Source organism: Neolamprologus multifasciatus, chromosome 2 (assembly GCF_963576455.1).
Source record: "Neolamprologus multifasciatus chromosome 2, fNeoMul1.2, whole genome shotgun sequence".
NCBI classification, from domain to species: Eukaryota; Metazoa; Chordata; class Actinopteri; order Cichliformes; family Cichlidae; genus Neolamprologus; species Neolamprologus multifasciatus.
The window spans coordinates 3,604,170-3,620,636 of record NC_140440.1 but is presented as its reverse complement, the minus strand read 5'-3'; positions in this window follow the sequence as shown (position 1 = coordinate 3,620,636).

Below are 16,467 nucleotides of genomic sequence, written 5' to 3'. Positions count from 1 at the left end.
GCACTTTGGAGTCTGATTAAAATACAACTTTATTAAACAGAATGAAAGGATTAGGCTTGACATGAACTGGAAAACAGATATCACGGCTCAAGGATGAGTTCACATCAAAACATGGACATGAATCATAAGATGTGCATGTTTAGATAATTTTTTTTATTAATTCATAACTTGAAGCCATTTTTCGATCTGAGCAACTCAAAGGACACAATGGCCAATGTGTCCAGAGTTTGGTAGCCTGCATAAGATAATAAACTGATGCAGGTCAGGTGCTTCTGTGAGCTTCCATTTTATTTTTGCAGCAGCACAGATTTCACAGTATCCAGCACTTGCTGGTTTAAAGAAAAAGCAGTGAATCTCAGACTCTCTTAAATGGTCTGTTGAAGTGTGAGACAGCACAGCAGCCAGCAACCGAGGAAAGTTTCAAAAGCCAATTAGAGGTACCTGCATGTCAGGCCAGATGTCTGTCAATGTGCAAAAACATAGAAAATCATAGAAAATGGTTACACTGCTAGAGCAGAGTTTTGGTCATTTCACTCACTAACAGTCCACTAACAGTATGAAGATCACGATAAAAGGCGTTTTAAGAAGAACTCCAGGTTAGCAAAGAAAAAGAACATAGAAATTGTTGTTATTATTATTATTATTATTATTATTATTATTATTACCACAGTTTACAACCAAACCTCCTCAGTTACTGTCCTGACGCATGATCAATCATCCAAGTAAGTTCATCTGGACGTTTTTAGTGGGAGAAACATTTCATTACTCATCCAAGTGACTTCTTCACCTCTTCTTGTCATGATCCTCGGCCATGTTGGCCCAGCATGCTTAGTTTTTGTGTGTTTTGTGTTTTGTTCTTTATTTATGCCCTGGTTTCTAGGTTGTTCTGTTAAGATGTTCCTTATTTGATTACCCCCTGTGTGCCCCTTTGTGTATTTGTGAGCCCTCGTTTCCCCTCCTTGTGTTTTTTTATTCCATGTTTTCCCCAGCCCGTTTTGTCGTGCTCTCTCTCCTCCTGTCTGAACCTCTGTGTACTTCCTGTTTTACTTTGACAGTCTCCCGTCAGTGTTGCGTTTACTCCTGCCATGTCTTGTTATGATTATCAGTGTCACCTGTGTTCCCTGTGTGCTCCCACTTCCCTCGTTAACAGTGTTGGGGAGTAACGGAATACATGTACCGCCGTTACGTATTTAAAATACAAAATATGAGTAACTGTATTCCGTTACAGTTACCGTTTAAAAAGGTGGTATTTAGAATACAGTTATGTTGTTGAAATAAATGGATTACCCGGCGGTACTTCCCTGTTTCATATTGTGGCGGGTCAGGACTGTTTGGGTTTTGTTTGACAGCTACGTTCTGTTGTTCCAGGCGGCAGTGTAACCCAGTGAGTTTACACAACTCAGTAACGCACTACAACATTGTTATTGTTAATTGTGATTCATCATTACTCTGTTAATCACTGAGTTGATCAAAAGTAAATCAATAATAAAAGATAAATACTATAAATATAAGAATAAAACCCAAAGAGTATATTTAACACCCCTACTGGTTAGGAAGGAACAAGCCCCGCCTTCCCCTGCTCTGTACCGTCACGTGCTCAGACACAGAGAGAGACGGAGGTGCATGAGACCATCGCTGATTTTCACCGCCAAGCTTTTTGCTGGAAAATAACTATTAACTTGATAAATTGAGCAAATATCCATACCGGAGATCTGCATGGACCTTGGAGAAACGGACCTGATTTGTTGTGAATATTTTGGACCTTGAAACCATCGCAGTGAGTCAGAAGCTGTTAAGCTAACCTTGAAGCTAAAAAGCTAACAAGAAGTTAACGGGGAATATAATGGCCCAATTTCAATGTTGTAGATCTGCACGGGAACGGATGAAGTGGACAAGATCCTCTCTGAGAGTTGAACATTAGAAGTGTGCTGGTGAGTTAAACTGGGACTGGGCGAATCAGGCTAATTGAAAAGCTAACTAGCCTGGTGCTTATAGCTGTAGCTGTAGCTGACCACGTTTTCACTGTGGGAGAACACACGGGGTTTCCCACGGAGTTCAGCCATTCTGAGCACTCAGCTTGTGTGCTGATGATATTCTAGTATTACTTGTTGAATATTAAATGCACTAAAATAAGATGATGGAATAAGTTAATTTTGATCTTAAAGGTCATGAATCTACTTTATTTTTGTTACATTTGATGCTGAGCGGCACTGGATAGATGTCCGTGTGTATTCTTACTGTGCTGATACGTTACCACATACTGTAAAAATACAGCCTGTGGGTTTTTGTATATTCTTTTGGTAATTTTATTCTGTACATTGAGTGTAAATAATATATTGCTTCATTGCTATGCAGTGTAAAGCAATGCTCCTGTAATTCAGTTAAAGGGCAATACTGTAAAAAAATAATCTACCATAGTTTATGGTTTATTTCTGATTTCTGATAGAAATGTGTACCTTGATGAATAAGCTGATTGTGATTTAAAGATTGCATTCATGATTAAGATGCACTGTATAGACTATAGTTAGAAATTAGAATTAATGTTTTGTGCTTGTTTTGTTATAGCACTTGCATTATTTACACATATGGCCATGTATATCATTAGAGTGTGAACTGAATTAGTAATAGTCCTGTTGTTTACAGGCTAGGTTTTTTTTATGGGATCGTGAGACCTGGATTTCTTCCTGACAAGGAAGATGGCGAGCCTTTTCCTTTGAACCGAACCACAGCCATTCCGAGTTGGCCCAGAAGGGCAGGTTGCTCTTCTCTCACGAACAATTGCAACAGTGCAGTAGGACGAAATCGCACCAATCACAGACTTTTGACCTATTGGATTTGACTTGACTGAACACTGACTATTAAGCCGGCAAGACTGACATATCTGAGCTCAGATAGGATTCTGATTGTTATTATTATGGCTGTCACTGTATTTTATTTTATGTTTTCATTTCTGTTCATGAAATGCTGTTAAATTGTTGCTAAATAGTTTAATACAATTCATAGCAACTTTACCTGTGGCTCCAGTCATTCTTCTCCGCGCAACTCACTTTATCCCTCCTACGAATCTAGCTATTGGCCCAATCTCTCCATCTTACTTTAACTTTCCCTACCCTATCCTGTACTTGGCTACAGCAGCGTTAACGTTGCCATAGTTACAGGGTGACGCTCTCTCTCTGCGTGTTTCCTGGGTGAGAGAGGCCTTTTTGTTGTGTTGTGCTAAGCTAATAGGCAGAATGCTACCGGTATAGCTCTAAAGAATGTAGCATCATAGGCAGTGTAGTCCGTGCTGCTGGGAGAATGGACTGCCATACACGTTATGTGTCTGTGAGCGAGGGAGGGAGAAAAAGGAAAAGTACGAGCTGTCATTGAGCAAAAACGGGAGCTGGAAGCATGTAAATATAATAATAACCACTGCAGCCAAGAAGAGAGCCTGACGAGCCCAGTTGTAAGTAAGCTATTAAGACTCGACTGTACACCGTGTTTGTGTTTTCCTCCAAAAACAATAAGTTTCGTTGGAGCAGCCTTTCAACGCCTCTCTCTGTCTCTCGCTAGCAAAGTTGACCCAGACAACAAAGTAAAGCTAGTTTTCGGCTACGAGCCCGACACAGAACCCACCGTATTAGCCAGAGGTCCCTTTACTACGGTTCGGAGCCGCGGACCTTCAGTAACAGTAATAAATCACAGCAATAGTACATTCATGTAGTTGTAAACAGCATGATAATATATTAAGTAATCCAAAGTATTCAGAATACGTTACTCTCATTGAGTAACGTAACAGAATACGTTACAGAATACATTTTGGGGCATGTATTCTGTATTCTGTAATGGAATACATTTTAAAAGTAACCTTCCCAACACTAATCGTTAACCCTCTGTGTATTTATGTCTGCGTCTCCCTCAGTTCTGTGTCATGGTGTAGCATACTGTTCAGCTGCAGACACAACTCTGGTTAAGGTACAATTATTCAACATCAGGCGCTAAGACTCTGTACAGGTGCTTTTAAAACAACTCCTACTGCAGCTTTGCAGGTGGAGATGGGGGAGATGCCTCTAGGACTGAGAAGAACACAACTTGTACTTAATTATTTGGTAAATCTTCAAGGCCATGGACAGAATCACCCAACACAAGCAGTTCTCAACCCTTGCTGGGAGAAAGAAAGGCGGAAATCAAAGAGCTTTGGGTGGATTGTGGGTGGAAGAGCAAGTGGATTTAAACTGGATCAGTTGGACGTTTGTCAAAGAGTTTCGTTACCAGCAATATCTCCCTGGATACTTCCTGAAGCCATAGTTGATTTCACTCTACTGGATAAGAAGACTAAGGATGGGGCATTTATTTTAAACTCCTATACTGTGCAGGCTTACATTGACCAGTTTTATGGTTATGTTCAATTATATACGGATACATCTAAGGATTCAGCCAGTCAAATTGGTGTAGCAGTTGTGGTCCCAGAGTTGATGGTTAAAATAAGAAAAGGGATCACTGATAGACTGTCAGTATTCACTGGAGAACTGCTTGCAATTCTGTTGGCAGTTCAGTGGGTGGAAGATATGAGGCCATTAAAAGCTATTGTTTGTTCAGACTCAAGAGCATCATTGCTTAGTTTACAGGGTAGTCACTCAGATGCGAGAGCAGATATTCTAGCAGAAATTCGGCAAACACTATTCAGGATAAACATGATGGGTCTTACAGTGTGTTTCTATGGATTCCAGTCCATTATGGAATAATGGGGAATGAAATAGCAGACAGAGCGGCGAAGCAAGCCACAAAACATGGGACAGTTGACCTGGCTGTTAGTTTTGGTCAAGCTGAAGTGAAGAGTATCATACGGCAAGAAATGAGGGGTAGATGGCAAAAGCAGTGGGAGGAGGAAAGGAGAGGATGGTGGTTGTATACAATACAAAGGGGGGTAGGAGAAATGAGGACCACTGGAAGGAGCAGGAGAGAGGAGATGGTCATATCGAAATTGAGATTTGGACATACTGGGTTAAATGCTACATTATTCTTGATTGGGAAACATAATACAGGGGAATGTGCCTTCTGTGGAGACACAGAAACTATAGATCATGTGATATTGCACTGTCAGAAATATCAGGTGGAGAGGAGACAATTATCCCAAAACCTTATTAATATGAAAATGAAATTGGATCTGGTTGACCTACTGCAAAAGGATTCTGGCAGTAAGAGTTACCAGGCTTTATTTCAGTTTTTTAAAGCGGGAAGAGAGTTTGAAAGGCTTTGAGATTTTTGTTTTTTGTTGTTTTTTGTTGTTTTTTTTGTGGGGGGTGGCATCATTCCAGTCCACACTCCATACTAGTGGTGGCGGTAATGCACCAATCAGTTGTTTGCCAACCGCCAATAACATTTAAGAAGAAGAAGTTCTGTGTCGCATTCTCCTTCATTCATGGCCGTGTGTTTCTCCGTGTAATATGTTATAGTTTCCAGTTTAGTTTGTATGGTTTTTCTCTCCAGCAATAAAGCTCTGTTTTGAGTTCATCCTGCGCTGCCAGTTCCAGAATACCAGGAGTTGTTAGCCACTTGTTTACAGAGGATGGTTTCCGGACTCCCCTGGCTATTCGGCGCGCTACACCACCTCATTCAGGAGTTCCTCGTCTCCACCGTACGTATCCGCCCGGAGCTGCCTCTCCAGTATGAAGAGTCGGAGGATGTTCAGCCCGGTCCGCTGGAGGATTCGAAAACGGCCGCCGTCACTCCAGTACAGCTGAGCTAGCTGCACCCGTGGGAAAGAGTGACTGTGTGCGTCACACACTCAGCCCAAACTTTCTGAACCTGGACTTCATGACTTATCCACCACTGTGAGTAGCACTGTTTGGCCCTCCGTGGATATTGTGTTGCCTAACTCAGACAATTCTGCCACTTTGTGTTTGGACTCTAGAGACGCTACACAGCGAGGGACCTCAGTGTCAGATTATTCACCAGTTCCTCTCGCTAGTGATCTTTGTGTTTTTGAGCCCTCAGATTCTGGTAATGCTCGCAGTATTTCTTCTGAGTTAGCCAATATGGATGTTTCCACAGTATAGTAAGCTGAACAAAGGACCATAATTCCACACCAGAGCCACCTACATACTGTTACCAGCATTGTAGCCGGGCAGAACTGTTTTACTCAGCTTGTAGATTCTGAGGTTTCCCAGTCCAAGCTCAGCCACACACCACTAGCATCGTCAGCTCAAGATGTAACAGTGCATGCTGAGGAGCACAACCCCCCTGAAACTGTGTGTTCTATAGCTGATGCTCCTCTAGTGACAGTTTCATGTTGTCTTTTGACGTTTCTGATATTTCCCGGCCAACTCCTCAACCAGCCATTGCTCTCTCAGCTTCTCAAATAGTTGCTGAGAATGAGACCTGTGTTGCTGAGCAAGCCAATTTAACGTCTACTCCTAGTGTTCTGCCTGAGCCAGGTGACACAGACTATTAGCCATTCCTCTGCTATGAACAGTTTAATCTTTAAACCAGCTCCTGTATCTGTGACTCCCAGTGTTGCTCCATCAGTTTCTCAGGCTGTGGTTTTTTTCTGTGCCACAACTTGAAAGAGTTAACTTGGACGCTACCTGTGTAAACTCCCCTTCGCCCATGCCTGCTAAGCATGAGACTGTTTCTGTTTTTCCTCGTGGACTTCTTGAAACTGTGCATTCAATGCCTGCTGAGGTTAAGAGACGCAAGGTTTTGTCTGCTATACGTAAACTGGCAAAGGAATTTGGTCTGAGCACTGCAGAGCTGGTTGCACAGGTTAACTTTTCTGTTCCCCGGTCATGTCAGTTTAACTCTGTGCGCCATGCCTTTCAGCCAAGTTTCACGGACTCTGGGTCTACGTCTCGGGCTACGTCTTGTACAGCTGTGTGTAGTGTTGCTTTACCCCCAGGTTATCCCGACACTGCTTGTGTGAATTCTCCAGTACCTGTGACTGCTCCTGAACTCACTCTTCCAAAGACTGCTAACTGTAACCTAGACAGCTTAAGAACAACAAAGTTGCTGAAACCAGCCTGCCATAAGTCTCTGAGTGCTAGTACTGTGTTCGGCACCATCAACCTAGTTTACCCTGTGTCAGTTACTGTTCCTGCGCTTCGCTCTCCACCTCCAGTTCCTGTACCCAGGGCAGCGCGGGCCCAGCTTTCCCTTGCAGCCCTTCCCTTCTGTCTCCAGCCTGGCAGAGGTTCCGTTCATCCCTGCACCCGTACCTGCTCCTCGGGTGGGGTTGATGGACACCCAGCTGTTGCCTGCGCCTGTTCCGGATCCCCGGGTGAGGTCAACTGTGGCCCTGCCAACTCCTGCACCTGTCTCAGTTCCTCGGGTGGGAGCAGCAGAGGTCCAGCTAGCTCCTGCACCTACACCAGCCCCCAGGGTAAAGGCAGCCAGAGCCCAGCTCGTCCCTGCACCCGTGTCTGTTCCTTGGGTGGGGATGGCTGGTGTTCGGCCAGGCCCAGCACCCGTTCCTGTTCCCCGGAGGAGAGCAGCCAAGAGTCAGACACCAGCTCAGTCGTTAGCTCAGTCACCAGCCCAGTTAATAGCTCAGCAACCCATTCAGACACTGCCAACCTCAGCTGGAAGCCTTTGTGAGCTTTCTCCGCCAGCTGAGGACTGCGTGGTGCTGACAAACATTTGGACAGACTGTTTGCCTTCCACGCGGCCGGCCTCTGGACCTGCTCTGCCACCACTACCACTTTTCACGTGGCTGGCCCCCGGAACAGCCGAACTGAACTTTTGTGCTGTCGCCCCTTGGGTCAACCTTCTGTTCTCTATGGACACTGCTTCCCTGGACTCCAGCATCTTTTGTTTCGAACTGTTTTTGTATGTTTCTGGGCTCGGTTTTGGTCTCATGCTCCTTGTGTTTTGTGTTGTTTTGTACTTGCATATTAATGATTAAAAAAAAAAAAATACTGACCTCACAGGCCATTGGTCATTTAGTGGTGCAGTCATTGTGCAAATGTATAGTTTATAAGGTTGGAAAACTACAGTCAGCTGAGTGTGAAGAAGTCACCTGGATGACTGAAAATGTCCAGATGAACAGAATCAACTTTGGGGGCTACTCAGTTAATAAAGATGTTCATTATATGTGAGCAGTAAACTTGTAGATACAGTTACATCATACTCACAGAAACTGGAGTAAAAACTGCAGTCTAATTTGACAAGGTTTTCTTTTTTGGTATTCATATATTTATGAATAAAGACTCTGCAGCATTACGGAGAGATGTTACCCCTCACCCCTGAGTTACCAGGAAGAGAACTCCAGTTCGGGGAGGGAGGGCCAGCAATCTCCCACATGCAAAGAGAGAGAAGAAGAAGAGTTTATGAAATGTTGCACAGTGATAAAATCTCTATTTCACACTTTTGTAACTTTAATTTCTGCAACACCAACAGTTTAAAAAAAATTCTTACTTGGACTATGACCAATCCAATCGGTCGTCTCCTGCTGCAGTTTCACTGAAGTATCCTAACAGAATGAGTGAGAATGAGTTATGCAAACTTTTATTATTTTATTTTTACAAAGAAGAGTTTTGCAGCATTCTGGATAAAATAACATAAAGGAATAAGGATATAACATATTACTTCATCAACTGAGCCAACAGTTTTTTCAGAATCAGAAAGACTTTATTTATCCCCAAGGGGCAATTAAGATACAACAGAGCAGCATGACATTGAAGATAAGGACAGGGCATAAACAGGCAATAAGAGTGAGATAATAAATACAAAGAATATACCGTATATACACAGTTTTAAAATTAAAGTGCATATTTTAAAAATACTATTAATTTTTTTTGTTTGTTTTGCTTTTGATTAGATAGAAATGAAACGAGGCTACAAGAATTCCACATCCAAGGTCAGACTGTAAAAAGCTTCAGAGAAATCCCAAACAACAAATCAAAACTATTAAGATGAACAAAAAAGGGGGAAGTAGTAAACAAATTAGCGCATCTTTTCTTTATGATTAATTTTGTGCCAGATAGAAATGGTTTCATTTGAGAGACAGCTAACCGGAATGTCGGTAAAAGGAAAGTAAAACTGGTGTAAACGAAGTAGCAGAGAGAGATGATGATTTGTCTGGAAATAACCTTTCTGTGCCTTCTCTTCATAATTGATGCAGGTAACTCGGGTCAAAGATTATTACTGCTTCATCTTCCCCATGCTAATTATATTTCAGCAGAAGAATGTGAATCATTTCCAGTCTCAGTCTGATGTTTCAGTTGGTGTGAAACAAAGGAATCTGCTTTTGTTTTTAAAGATTTGTGCTCAGATGAGATTCAAGCACCAGTTAAGAATTCATTCAAACATACCTGAAAGCTAGGAGCATGAGAAAAAAACAGCTGCTAGCACAGACATCAAGGTCAGTGATGTTTTATTCTTCATCCATTTTGAATTCATCGGTAGTCAAGGATACTCTTAAAATGTGTTATAGCCTTGTCTAACTAAGATGAGGCTATAACAAAGCAGGCACTGACAAACTTGCTCGTTCAGTGGGGTGTTTATTGTTTCCAGACTAAAACGCAGCCCCAGGTTTAATCTGTTTCAGTGGCCATAAAATGCCAGAGAAAAAGTAGAGGCAGTTATAGGTTTAAAATGAAAACATAATGCAGGGTTAGACTCTCAGCATTGATCTCTCTTTAAACGAGGCCACCAATGTCCTGCTGTATGTTTATGCTAGTGCAGCTAGCTGGTTTTCCCCAAATATTCATTCCATGCTTTGTATTCCATTAGATGGCATAAATACTCATTAAATGCACTGAGCTGCAACCAGAGTCTCCTTACTCTTTCAGATTAATTCTTTTCCCCTGCACTGCATAAGCATGTTTGCCCTTGACTCAGTCAGTTTGCACAGGCCATGAATGAGAATGGCTGCCCATTGGTATGCATGAGAGCAAAGGTGAGAACTGAGCCAGCAGCCAGCAACACACAGGCCATTATATTCAAACACCGTGGGGCTAAACTGTCAAACGCTATTGTCACTCTGATACTCCATCTCACACACTCACTCGCCCTCTCTCTCACTCTCTTTCTAACACACACACACACACACACACACACACACACACACACACACACACAATCCAATCTCTGTGTGCCTTCTTCAAGTTGATTCTTTTACTGGGCCAGTCACCTTTTAATACAGATAAGCACACAGGTTCACACCTGCGCACACATCAGCACCACGCGCAGCCCGTCCTCATTTTCGTCTCCCGGACACACAACATGTCCTTTGGTGGTGCCCTGGTTTCATTCTTGATCAGGACCGCTTGGCACATTTTGTCACACTGGCCACCATCAAATTAATCTTTTCCAAAAGAACCAAGTGCTTCCAAACAGACAAACTGCTCTCACCAGGTCGCTACTGTTGCTGCAGCCCTGCAGATCAGTCTGTTTCTCTTGGTGTCCAGCACTGTTTCAACTGGAGCTTTGGGGCACCACGGATCTCTGCAAAGTATTTAAAAAATGTTACACTAAGTTTATCTGTGGGTGAAGTCGCGGACGTGGTTAAACTATGGCACAGTGGCGGGGCCCCTGTGGTGGATGAGATTTTCTGAAGCCTCTGAATGTTGTAGGGCTGTCCTGGCTGACACGTCTCTGCAATCTTGCATTGCGGTGCCTATGGACTGGCAGACTGGGATGGTGGTTCCCCTGTTCAAGAAGGGTGTGCTCCAACTACAGGGCAATCACAGTCTTCATCCTATCTGAGAAAGTTTATGCCAGGGTGCTGGAAAAGAGTTTCAGGAAGAACAATGTGGGTTTTGACCTGGTCGTGGAATGCTGGACCGTCACTTTATCCTCTCAAGGATATTCAAATGTGTGTGGGAGTTTCCCCAAACAGTCTACATGTGTTTTGTGGACTTGGAAAAAGCAATCAAACGCTCAAGCTTCAGAAATATGGGGTGTCTGGCTAGTTGTTACTGGCCATTCAGTCCCTGTAAAATCGTAGTGAGAGTTTGGTTTGTATTGCTGTGTTGAGTTCATCAGGTGGTAACCTCCAGCTTGCAGGTTTGCAAGAATGAGAATGGGAATTAGCACTTCTGAGTCCGAAACCATGGTTCTCAGCCAGAAACAGGTGGAAAGGCCATTCCGGGTCAGGGAAAATGTGCTGGTCCAATTGTTAGTAATTTCAAGTCCCTCTGAGTTTTGTTCTCAATTGAGGGGAGAGTAGATGTCCCTACCCTCACCTATGGTCACGAGCTCTGGGTGGAGACCAAAAGAATGAGGTTGTGATTGCAAGTGGCAGAAATAAGTTTCCTTCAAAGAGTCTCTGGAATCTCTCTTAGAAATGGGCTGAGGGACTTGGAGTAGAGCCGCTGCTGGTCCGATCTGACTAGGATGCCTCCTGGATGTCTCATAGGTGAGGTATCCTGGGAATATCCTAGCAGAAGGAGGAGGCCCCAGAGCAGACCCAGGATTCGTTGGAGAGATTATATTTCTCGGCTTGTTCGGGAACGTTTCGGTCTCCCCCCTGGATGAGCTAGAGCAGGTGCCGGGGGTGAGGGACGTCTGGGCCTCTTTGCTCAGACTGCTGGCCCCGTAAGCCGAACCCAGATAAGCAGCAGAAAACGGACGGATGGAATATTAATGGAAGTTTAACTAGATAAATACAGAACATATGGAATCTGAAGAGAAGGGCAGATTTTTCTCTGTGGAGAGATTTAAAAAAAGAAATTACTTTTGAAAAGTTCAATCTTGATACTGTTAGCTACCATCTGACAATCTTGTTGTCAAATTCTATAATATATCTACATATTTTAAACACTAACCTAAACAGAATAAGGGTTTATTTCATAGTGAGAGCTATGAACTGCATATTTGTTCCTAGCTGATTTGCAGCAGCCAAACTCACAAGTGTGCGATGTAGGGTCCATTGATAGATGTCTGCCAATTTAATCCCAGAAAAAAGAGCTCTTCAGTGTGCAGCTGGCTGAAGATGTGTATATATTTGATTTACTGTGTACAGTTTATTTCATATATTGTAAACTTTGCTATCTCAAGTTTGTTTCATCAAACTGATTGAGTTCTGGGAAACCTTGAGGTTATGTCCAAGGCAATGCTGGCAACAGTTTCCCCATTCATCATGCTTGTGGCACCGCTTTTTATTTGATACACATTATACCACACAGGGTCCATGCAGGGGCGATTGAGTTATCGTTTGCCTTGTATTTTAATTTATTCTTCTTTGCATTGATTTTTTTCTTAAAGGAGTTTTCAATGCAGAGGTACAGTCAGGCTTCTCCTTCATGCATATACACAGGTTTCTGTTCACTTTGCTTCTGTTTTTCTGATCAGTGGCTTCAAAGTCAAATGAAAGTGCATCTTTGTGATATTTATCATTCAAACCAAGAATCCCATGCTTTCCCAGATATTGAATTTCAAAGCACAAAACCACCTGCAGCCAAAGAAACCCTGAAACCCTGAAATAAGAATCAAGAGGTAAAGTTGATCAGATATACACATAGCAGTGTTGGTTGAAACCACACACATGTGCGCGCGCACACACACACACATGTTGACGGTAATAACAAGATTATGAATGTCAATAGTAAATATTGTGTAGTATGAAGTCACTGAACGTCTGACAGATCAGACAAAAATGAACTTTAAATTAATCTGAAAAATCCTGACACAGGTATGTGTCCACTGCCAGATGGATGGATGGAGGTATCGCTGTTAGCAGGGTGGCAGGCTGCCACAGAATCACAGATGGCGGTGGAGGTCATCCCTCTGTACCGTCTGCTTTTCATGCTCATGAACACAGGTAGCTGTGTCACACACGCACAGACACACACACTAGCTAATTGCTAAAAGAATACAAACACTACAATATGTACAATATGTTCTGTAAATGCAGAACACACATATTTTATGACTTCACACATATTTATTGTCATGTGTCCCTTGTGTGGTTATAAAGAGTGAAAAGAGACAGCCTGCAGTCTGTTTGGGTACAACAGCACAAACACCTCCACAGGATTTAGGATGAACAGCTGTAAGTGAAACCTGTACAAGAGCTCTGAGGGAATAATAGCAGGTTATTGAAACAGGATTACATTTCTACAGAGAATAAAAACAAGGGAATAAATATAGGCCTCACATTGTGTCTGGCCTTTGTTTGGGTTCTGCTGATTCTGATGATGTGCATGAAAGTTCAGTCTGTAGAAGATGAATCTCACCTCAAATGTAAGGTTCAGAGTAATCTGCTGGTTCATAGTGTTGGCATTAAGTCAGACATGAATCTGGTAAGAGTTGGACTCTGTCAGGGATGCAGAGTTTCTAGGTCTAACCATGTGATGGAGGGATCACATTTCTGCTCTTGTAGATGATCTTCTAGCCTCAGCGTGCAGTGACCTCCAGCGTGGACTGGGGCAGTCTGCAGCACAGAGTCAGGAGCTGGGAATGAGAATTAGCATCTCCAAGCCAGATGAGGGTGGAGTGCTCATTCCAGTTCAGGGATGAGTTACTGCCCTGAGTATTTCTCACAAGTGAGAGGAAAGTGGAGCTGGAGATTGACAGACACTCTGCAGTTATACAGATCCTGTAAAGGTCTACTATAGGACAGAAATAGCTAAACGTGAATGCAAAGCTGTAGATTTACCATCCATCTACCTTCCTACTCTCAGCTATGGCCATGTGATCTGTAAAGTGACCAAAAGAATCACATCACAGTCACAAGCGAGAGAAATGAGACTCGTCTGTGATTTGGTGGTTGCACTCTCCCTTAGAGATAAGGTGAGGAGCTCAGTGTGGAGCCTCCTTGACATTGAAAGGAGTCGTGGTTTGGGAATGTCCTGCCAAAAGAAGGGCCCAGAGCAGACCTGGCCTGGGAATGTGTTCCCAAGGATGAGCTGGAGAGGGAGTCTTTACTGAGACAAAACCAGACCAGGCTCATCAGTGTAGGAAGTTGTTAAGAACATCACTCTGTGGAGTTCCCATAAGCTGTTTGTTAAATTTACAATACGTTTATTATTGTAAACCAAATTGAAACTGAAAACTTAAAAAGCCTTTAGATCAATAGATTTTAAAAGGAATCATCTGTATTTTTCTTGTTTTATTCCTAATGGGAAGCAATGACGAGTCCTAGTCGGAGCTTCTTGGAGTCGCTTTTAACCAACAACCGATGACCTCCAACATGGCCGTCTCAGGCTACGTTACATCACCACAGAGCTCCCTGTATCCAAACTGCCTGCAGACTAAACAGACTGCTTTTCAAGCACTGTCTGAAGTGAGCATTTTCACATTTCATCACAATTAAAGTCCCTCACAACCCACAGTGACAGCTCCATGCTGTGTAAAGACCTATTTTCAAGCTTGTTGCCAGTGAATCAGCGGGTGTGCATGTTGCATGTGAACACTTCAACGACACTGACAACAATTAAGCTATTAGAGAGATAAAAGAGTGTTTAGACCAACTCCTTAGTCCTGCTTCTGCAAACATTAGTGAGAGTAGATGCTGTAGGATATGAATGAATGAATGAATGAATGAATGAATAGGTAGATGTGGATAAATGGTTGAAAAATAATGTTTTGTATTATCATTTTTAAAAAAATATTAACATAATTTACTCATTACTTTGGTTTCATGACTATTTTTTTCTTAACAATAAGTAATTTCCTTCTGTATTACTTTCAGATTTCCACCAATTTTGCTCAGTGAGCCAAAGTAATCAGCTTTTTCCCCATCACAGTCACAAACAGGATGTGCTGTCTTTGGCTGCCATAGATTTCAGAAATTGAAAAAGAAATTATTTCATTATTTGATTCACTTCTTTTTCCATCTCACACACTTAATGTGATCTGCATTTTATTCAGCAGCGGTCATATGTTGGTCTGAGGGGCTGATGCTGTAGGAAAACAGGATGGAGAGTAGATTTTGCTCATGTTGAGTGACCGGTGACCTGAAAGAAGCACACCTGAACTCGGAGTGCGTGAAATACTATCTCTGAATGGCACCTCAGTGATTTGTGTCAGCTGTGTGTGTAAAGGTGGTTTTGGGTCATTCCACAGGAAAAAAAAATGAAAACAAATCTGAAAAAAAGTTCCAGGTTGACTCCCTCATACTCGGCTGTTTTTTTTTCCTGAGTAACAAAGTACAGCAGGGGTAGCCCAGTATTTGTCAGAAATGAAAATTTCATCTCTGTTTTTTTAAAAGAAGTTATCAAGTGTGAAAAAAACACCTTTAAGATCTCCTTTTTATATAAATCACAAGCTGAAGCCACGAGGTCATTTTTGTTCAGCACTGACTGAAACACTGACTCATATACACATTTTCCTTGTATACACACCACTGCACACAATGCAATGCAGTGCATACAACGTGGGTATAAACGAATGAAAGGGCCTGGAAAGCCAAAGTGGAACAACTATGAATATTAAAGCCAGCCCTGAATTCCATCCATAGGGGTGAATTAGTCTTCACAGGCATCTATAACCCTACCTGCCATATATTTGTATCTGAGTGGTCCATTTATGTGGAGAAGAAATGGAAGAGAGATGTTTAATCGCTGGAAGCTTGACCAAGGTCAATGTCAGGCTTACTTATATAGCACATTACCAACAGTGCTTAACAATGTAAAATGCCACTAAAATAAATAAAATGCACAACAATGATTCAGTAAAATATTGCAAAACAAACAAATAAAGTCAATAAAAACAACTAGAACAACAACAACAACAACTGAGGCTGTTAAAACCAAAATGTTTAGTTCAATCTGTGTTAAAAGCCAGACCATAAAAACATGTCTTTAGTAACGATTTAAAATGTTCGAGCATTTGTGCAGATCAGGAACAGGAAGCCAGTGTAGAGAGGCCAACATTCTGCTTCAGTTTAGTGCCAGTCAGCAGACAAGCACCTGCATTTTGGACCAGATGGAGACGATAAAGAGAGGCCTGGTCCAAACTAAAGTACAGAGAATTGCAGTAGTCCAGTCTGCAAGTAATGAACACATGAATAACACGTTCAAAGACATCACCTGGGGTGGCTGTAGCTCAGGTGGTAGAGCAGGTCATCTATTGATCAGAAGGTTGGTGGTTCGATTCCTGGCTTCCCCTAGTCTGCATGCCAAATATCCTTGGGCAAGATACTAACCCCAAATTGCTCTCCGATGCATCCATCGGAGTATGAATGTGTGTGAATGTTATCTAGAAAGCACCTAGAGAAATGTGCTTGTGTGAATGGGTGAATGCACAAGTTGTGTAAAGCGCTTTGAGTGCTCAGAAGAGTAGAAAAGCGCTATATAAGAACCAGTCCATTTACCATTTACCTGGAAGGTATGGCTTTACCTTGGCTCGCTCTCTTAAATGAATAGATCCCAGTGGCAACATATACAGTGCAAACAAGGCACGACCCAAAATAGAGCCTTGAGCATAATTAAGAGAGGCCCAAATGACAAATTCTCTGTTCTTCTAAATACAACTTCTGCAGAAAGAAAACATGAAAAATAACAAATTTATTTGAACATTGCTGCACATTTTATTTAAAAAAGTCAA